Genomic DNA, 7,127 nt, shown 5'->3' with positions numbered 1-7,127 from the left:
TATGGGCAAAATATTGAATGATGCAGGAAACATCAAAAGAAGATGGAGGAAATACACAGTCACTGTACCAAAAAGAACTGGTTGATCCTCATCCATTTCAGGAGGTGGCATATGATCTAGAACCAATGGTATTGAAGGAGGAAGTCGAAGCTGCAGTGATGGAATTGGCGAAGAACAAGGCTCTGGGAATTGACATAATACCCACTGGAATATTTCAACAAACGGATGCCGCACTGGAGGCATTCACTCGGTTTTGCCAAGAGATTTGGAAGACAGCTACCTGGCCAACTGACTGGAAGAGATCCATATTTGTACCCATTCCAAAGAAAGGGGATCCCACAGAATGAAAATTATAGAACAATATCATTAATATCACACGCAAATAAGATCTTATTGAAGATAATTAAAAAACTGTTGTAGCAGTATATTGACAGAGAACTTCCAGAGGTGCAAGCTGGATTTAGAAGAGGATGTGGAACAAGAGATATCATAGCTGCTGTCAGATGGATCTTGGCTCAAGGCAAAGAATACAGGAAAGATGTTTACTTGTGCTTTATTGACTATGCAAAGGCATTTGATTGTGTGGATCATGCCCAATTATGGATAACATTGAGAAGAATGGGAATTCCCAAACACTTGATTGTACTCATGAGGAACCTGTACATTGACCAGGAGGCTGTTGTTCGAACAGAACAAGGGTACATGGTTTAAAATCAAGAAGAGAGTGTGTCAGGGTTGTATCTTTTCCCCATACTTATTCAATCTATATGCTGAGCAAATAATCCGAGAAGCTGGACTACATGAAGAAAAACGTGGCATCAGGATTGGAGAAGAATCATTAACAACCTGAGATAGGCTGATGATACAACTTTGCTTGCCAAAAATGAGGATGACTTGAGGCACTTACTGATGAAGGTTGAAGAATACAGTCTGCAGTATGGATTACGCCTCAATATAAAGCAAACAAAAATCCTCACAACTGGACCAATAAGCAGCATCACGATAAATGGAGAAAAGATTGAGGTTGTCAAAGAATTCACATTGTTTGGTTCTACAATCGATGCCAATGGAAGCAGCAGTCAGGACATTAGAGGACATGTAGCACTGGGCAGGTCGTCTGCAAAGGAACTGTTTCAAGTGCTGAGGAGCAAGGATGTCTCCTTGAGGACTAAGGTGCACCTGACACAAGCCATGATATTTTCATCGCCTCGTATGCATGTGAGAGCTGGACAATGAATGAGGAAGACGGAAGAAGAGTTGATGCTTTTGAGTTGGGGTGCTGGCGAAGAATGCTGAAAGTACCATGGACTGCTAAAAGAACTAACACATCTTTCCTGGAGGTAGTACAGCTGAAATGCTCCTTAGAAGCGAGAATGGCCAGACTTCGTCTCACCTACTTTGGTCATGTTGTCAGAAGCGACTGTTTGTTCCCTGGTAAAGGATGTCATGCTTGGCAAGGTGGAGGGATGACGAAAGAGGGGAAGGCCTTCAACGAGATGGACTGACACGGCTGCGACTGTGGGCTCAAGTATAGCAGGGATCATGGAGCTGGTGCGGGATCGGGCAGTGTTTTGTTCTGCTGTGCATGGGGTTGCTATGAGTCGGAAACAACTCGATGGCACCTAACAACAACAACAACAACAACAACACCTAAAAATAATTATAGGAAACAAAGAATACAGAAAGATGTTTACTTGTGTTTTATTGACTATGCAAAAGCATTTGACTGTGTGAATTGGAACAGATTATGGATAGCATTGAGAAGAATGGGAATTCTAGAACACTTCATTAATTGCCCATGAGGAACCTGTACATAGACCAGGAGGCTGTTGTTCAAACAGAACAAGAGGATGCTGCATGGTTTAAAATCAGGAAGGAAGTGTGTTAGGGTTGTATCCTTTCACCGTGCTTACTCAATCCATATGGTGAGCAAATAATCCGAGAAGCTGGACTATATGAGGAAGGATGCAACATCAGGATTGGAGAAACACTCATTAACAACCCGTGATATGCAGATGACACAGCCTTGCTTGCTGAAAGTGAGGATGACTTGAAGCACTTATTGATGAAGGTTAAAGAGTAGTCTGCAGTATGAGTTACACCTCAATATAAAACAAAAATCCTTACATCTGGATTAATAAGCAACAGCATGATAAATTGAGAAACGATTGAAGTTGTCAATGATTTCATATTACTTGGGTCCACAGTTAACACCCATGGAAGCAGAGGATAAGAAATCAGATGTCATATTGCACTGGGCAAATCTGCTGCAAAAGACATCTTTAAACTGTTGATGAGCAAATATACCACTTTGAAGACTGAGGTATGCCTTAACCCAAGCCAGGGTATTTTCAATCCCCTCATATGCCTGTGAAAGCCGGAAAATAAATAAGGAAGACCAAAGGGGAGTTGATGCCTTTGAATTGTGGTGTTGGTGAAGAATACTGAGAATACTGTGGACTGCCAGAAGAATGAGCAAATCTGTTCTGGAAGAAGTACAGCAGGAGTGCTTCTTGGAAGCCTGAATGTCCAGGCTTTGTCTTGGCTGCTTCGATCATGTTTTCAGAAGGATTATTCCCTAGAGGATATCATGACTGGTAAAGTGGAGGGTAAGTGAAAAAGGGGAAGACCCTCAATGAGATGGATTGACACAGTGACTTCAATGATGGGCTCATATGTATAGCAAAGACTGTGAGGATGGCACAACCAGGCAGTGTTTCGTTCTGTTATTCATAGGGTTGCTATGAGTCAGAGCCAACTCAATGCCACTTAACATCAGCAACATCCATGAACATGGTATGTTCTTCCATTTATGTAGGTCTCTTGTAGTTTCTTGTAGTAGTGTTTTGTAGTTTCCTTTGTATAGGTCTTTTGTGTCCCTGGTAAAATTTATTCCTAAGTATTTTATCTTTTTGGTAGCTATTGTAATTGGTATTGTTTTCCTATTTCCTTTTCAGAAATCTTTTTGTTGATATAGAGGAATCCAGCTGATTTTTGCATGTTGATCTTGCATTCTGCCACTTTGCTGAACCTTTCTATTAGTTTCGGTAGTTTTTTTGCTGAGTCTCCTGGGTTTTCTATGTATAGGATCACGTCATTTGCAAGAGATAGGTTTACTTCTTTGCCAATCTGGATACCTTTTCTTTGTCTTTCTTGCCTTATTGCCCTGGCTAGGACTTCCAATACAATGTTAAGTAGAAGTGGCGATAGAGGGCATCCTAGGCTGGTACGCATTCGCAAGGGGAATGCTTTGAGTCTTTCTCCATTGAAAATAATGTTGGCTGTTGGTTTTGCATATATGCCCTTTATTATGTTGAGGAATTTCCCTTCTATTCCTATTTTGCTGAGAGTTTTGATCAGGAATGGCTGTTGGGTTTTATCAAATGCCTTTTCTGCATCAATTGATATGATTATGTGCTTATTTCCTTTGTTTTATTTATGTGATGGATGGTGTTGATTGTTTTTCTGATGTTGAACCACCTTGCATACCTGGTATGAATCCCACTCAGTCATGAGGTATTATTTTTTTGATATGGTGTTGCGTTCTGTTGGCTAGGATTTGTTGAAGATTTTTGCATCTATATTCATGAGCGATATTGGTCTGTAATTTTCCTTTTTAAAAAGTGGCGTCTTTACCTGGTTTTGGTATGAGGGTTATACTTGCTGCATGGAATGAATTTGGGAGTAGTCCGTCATTTTCTATGTCCAGGAATAGTTTGAGTAGTAAAGTGTCAGCTGGTCCCTGACCGTTTGATAGAATTCTCCAGTCAAGCTGTCTGGACCAGGAGGTTTTTTTTTTTTGGGCGGTGGTGGTGGTGGAATTTTTTAGGACCTGCATAATTTCTTCTTTCATTATGCGTCTGTTCAAGTATTCTATCTCAGACTGTGTTAGTTTAGGTAAGTCTTGTGTTTCTAGAAATTTGTCCGTCTCTTCTAGGTTTTTGAATTTGTTGGAGTACAATTCTTTGTGCTGTTATCTTTATTTCAGTTGGTTCTTTTGTGATGTCATCTATTTCGTTTATTATTTGTGTTATTTGCATCTTCTCTTTCTTTTCCTTTTATATTTGCCAGTGATTTGTTGATTTTGTTAATCTTTTCAAGAACTAGCTTGTTGATTTTCTCTTTTTTTTTCTGCTTCATTTATTTCTGCTCTAATCTTTATTATCTCCTTTCTTCTGGTTGCTTTAGGTTTCTTTTGTTGCTTTTCTTTCTAATTATTGGAGTTACTGAGTTAAGGTGTTGATTTTGATTCTTCTTTTTGGATATGTACATTTATTGCTATAAATTGATCTCTGTGTACTGCTTTTGTAGTTGTGGTACGTTGTTAGTTTTGGTAAGTTGTATTTTCATCCTCATTTGTTTCTAGGAATTTTTTATTATCCCACTTTATTTCTTCTGTTACTCAGAAGTTCTTGAGCAGTGTATTACTCCGTTTTCATATATTTGATTTTTTTTCCTTGGTCTTCCTATTATTATTGATTTCTTGTTTTATACCATTGTGATCTGAAAAGATGCTTTGTAATATTTCAGTGTTATTAAATTTATTGAGGCTTGTTTTGTGGCTGAACATATGGTCTACTCTGGAGAATGAGCCATGTGCACTGGAGAAGAATTTGTGTTGTGCAACCCAAGGAGGGGTCGCTGAGTTGGGTCTGACTCTACAGCAGTGTGTTGTTTTTGTTTCGTTGGGTGGAATGCTTTTTCTTTATCTGTTAAGTAGAGTTGGTTGATTATATTGAGATCTTCTGTATTTTTGTTGAGTGTTTTTCTAGTTGTTTTTTCTTCTTTGAAAGTGGTTTGTTAAAGTCTATTACTATTGTAGAATTTCTATTTTTCCTTTCAATTCAGTTAATGTTTGCTTTATGTATTTTGGAGCTCTTTCATTGGGTGCATAGATATTTATTATGGTAATGTCGTCTTGGTCAATTGACGCTTTTAACATCATATAATGCCCTTCTTTGTCCTTTATGCTGGTTTTCACCTGTAAGTCTATTTTATCAGAATTTAATATTGCTACTCCTGCTCTTTTTTGGTTGCCATTAGCTTGATATATATGTTTTCATCCTTGATTTTTAATTTACTTTTATCTTTGTGTCTAAGTGTCTTGTGTAGGCAACATATCGATGGGTCTTCTTCTCTTATCTAATCTGCCACTCTCTTTCTCTTGACTGGTTCATTTAGTCCACTCATATTCAGTGTAATTATTGATAGGTATGAATTTATCGCTGTCATTCTATTTTGTTTTTTGTTGTGTTGTTGGTGGTTTCTTTGTTAAACATATTTTTCTGGGCTGAGTTGATTTTGTTACCAAGTATTTTTTTCTCTTTTCTTCATTATTGCTAGTTTTGTGTTTTCTAAACGCTTGTGATTTTTTCTTAGTTTGATTAGAAGGCTTGTTGATTTTCTTTGTGGTTACCCTGTAGTAAATTCTTATCTCCTAAGTTTGAACAGCCTGTTCTGTAAAGACATTGTCCTGTCTTCCTCTCCATTTTGAAGTTTTGTAATTAAAACTTTTATTCCCTTTGTTTGCTTTGTTGTTGGTATCTCTTACAGATTGACTCCACTGTTTCTCTATTTAAGGCTTTTGTGAGCTTATTTGAGATTCTTTTTCTGGGTTGATTTCTTGGTGGTGGTATTAAGTGTCCTAATTTAATTTGTTGTTTTCTATTGGAAGGACTCCCTGTAGGATTTCTTATAGGGTTGGTCTGGTTTTCACAAATTCTTTTAATTTCTGTTTGGGAATGTCTTAATTTCACCCTGATATTTGAAGAACAGTTTGGCTGGATATATAATTCTTGTTTGGCAATAATTTTCCTTCAAGATTTTGTGTATGCCATCTCATTGCCTTCTTGCCTGCATGGTTTCTGCTGAGAAATTAGAGGTTAGTCTTACTGGTTGCCTGTTGTAGGTAACATTTCTTTTTTCCTGAGCTGCTCTCAAGATTCTTTCTTTGTCTTTGGTTTTGGAATGTTTGGTTATGATATATCCTGCTCACTTTCTCTTGGGGTCTGTGGTAGTTCAGGTTGTCAGTCAACTTGGATTGGCCTGGATTTGAGTGACTGGGCAGCTGGATGAGGTTATTCCTCATGATGAGACTGGTAATCAACTCCATGGTGGAATATACAGCTAAGTTGCTGGTTTAGGGATGTGGTCTGCTTGCAGTATATAAAAGGACACTTTGAGAAAGGTCTTGAGCTGTTTGTTACTCTTGGACTCTGCATGTAGCTGAACCTTAATTCAGCAGCCTGCCATATTTCCTGCTGATCTTGGGACTGTCTCTGGACTTGAATTAGTAGACTGCTGTGTTGCTTGATAATCTTGGGACTGTGCCATTTTACTTGTTGACCTTTGGTTTGTCACTCTCAGCAGCCAGCAGCTGCCTAAGAGAAGCCTTCAGCAGCAAGAGGCAGAGCTGTAGCCCAAGGCTGAGGGGCCTTCACCCAGCCCCTAGAACTGGCAGTTTGAACTCAGACTTCTAGCCTCCTGAACTGTAAGAGAATAAATCCCTGTTTGTTAAAGCCATATATTTGTGGTATGTCTGTTACAGCAGCACTAGAGAACTAAAACAGGATCTATCTTGAATGGGATTCATTGAGCTTCTTGGATAGATATATTTTAATCTTTCATGATACAGGGGATGTTTTCTGTTAGCAAGTTTGTGACAATTTTCTTTTTGCTGCATCTTGTTCTGGAATTCTAAGCAGAGATATATGTTACTTCTTTTCATGTTATCCCATATAACTCTTAGGTTTTTTTTTTGTTCTGCTTTTTCCTCATACAAGGTGGTATCAAGGGCTTTGTCTTCTAGTTAGGAACTGTGTTCTTCAGCCAGTTTGAGTCTATTCTTTTCTCCTTCCAGTGTGTTATCTCTGTAATTTTAGTGTTCATCTTTTGGATTTCTAATTGCTGTTTTTGTTTGATTTCTAATTGTATATTTTGTCATTTTTCTCTTGAATGATTTTCTGGTCTGTCTTTTCCTTGCTTCTGTTTATGGTTTCCTTGAAAGGTCATATATATATATATATATATATTTGTTGTTGTTATGTGCCGTCGAGTCGGACCCGACTCATAGCGACCCCTCCTTGGGTTTCTGAGGCAGTATCACTACGGAAGTAGATTGCCCCATC

General features: G+C 38.4%; 1 protein-coding gene across 1 annotated transcript in view; it reads left to right on the top strand.

The window, feature by feature from the left end:
• FANCM (FA complementation group M) overlaps positions 1 to 7,127 on the top strand; it is a 99,456-nt gene that overhangs the window by 88,832 nt on the left and 3,497 nt on the right. The window lies entirely within an intron of this gene.

This window comes from Orycteropus afer, unplaced genomic scaffold, assembly GCF_000298275.1.
Source record: "Orycteropus afer afer isolate SDZICR_OR568_19922 unplaced genomic scaffold, OryAfe1.0 scaffold00265, whole genome shotgun sequence".
Taxonomy (NCBI): Eukaryota; Metazoa; Chordata; class Mammalia; order Tubulidentata; family Orycteropodidae; genus Orycteropus; species Orycteropus afer.
This window is presented reverse-complemented; position numbering and strand designations above follow the sequence as displayed.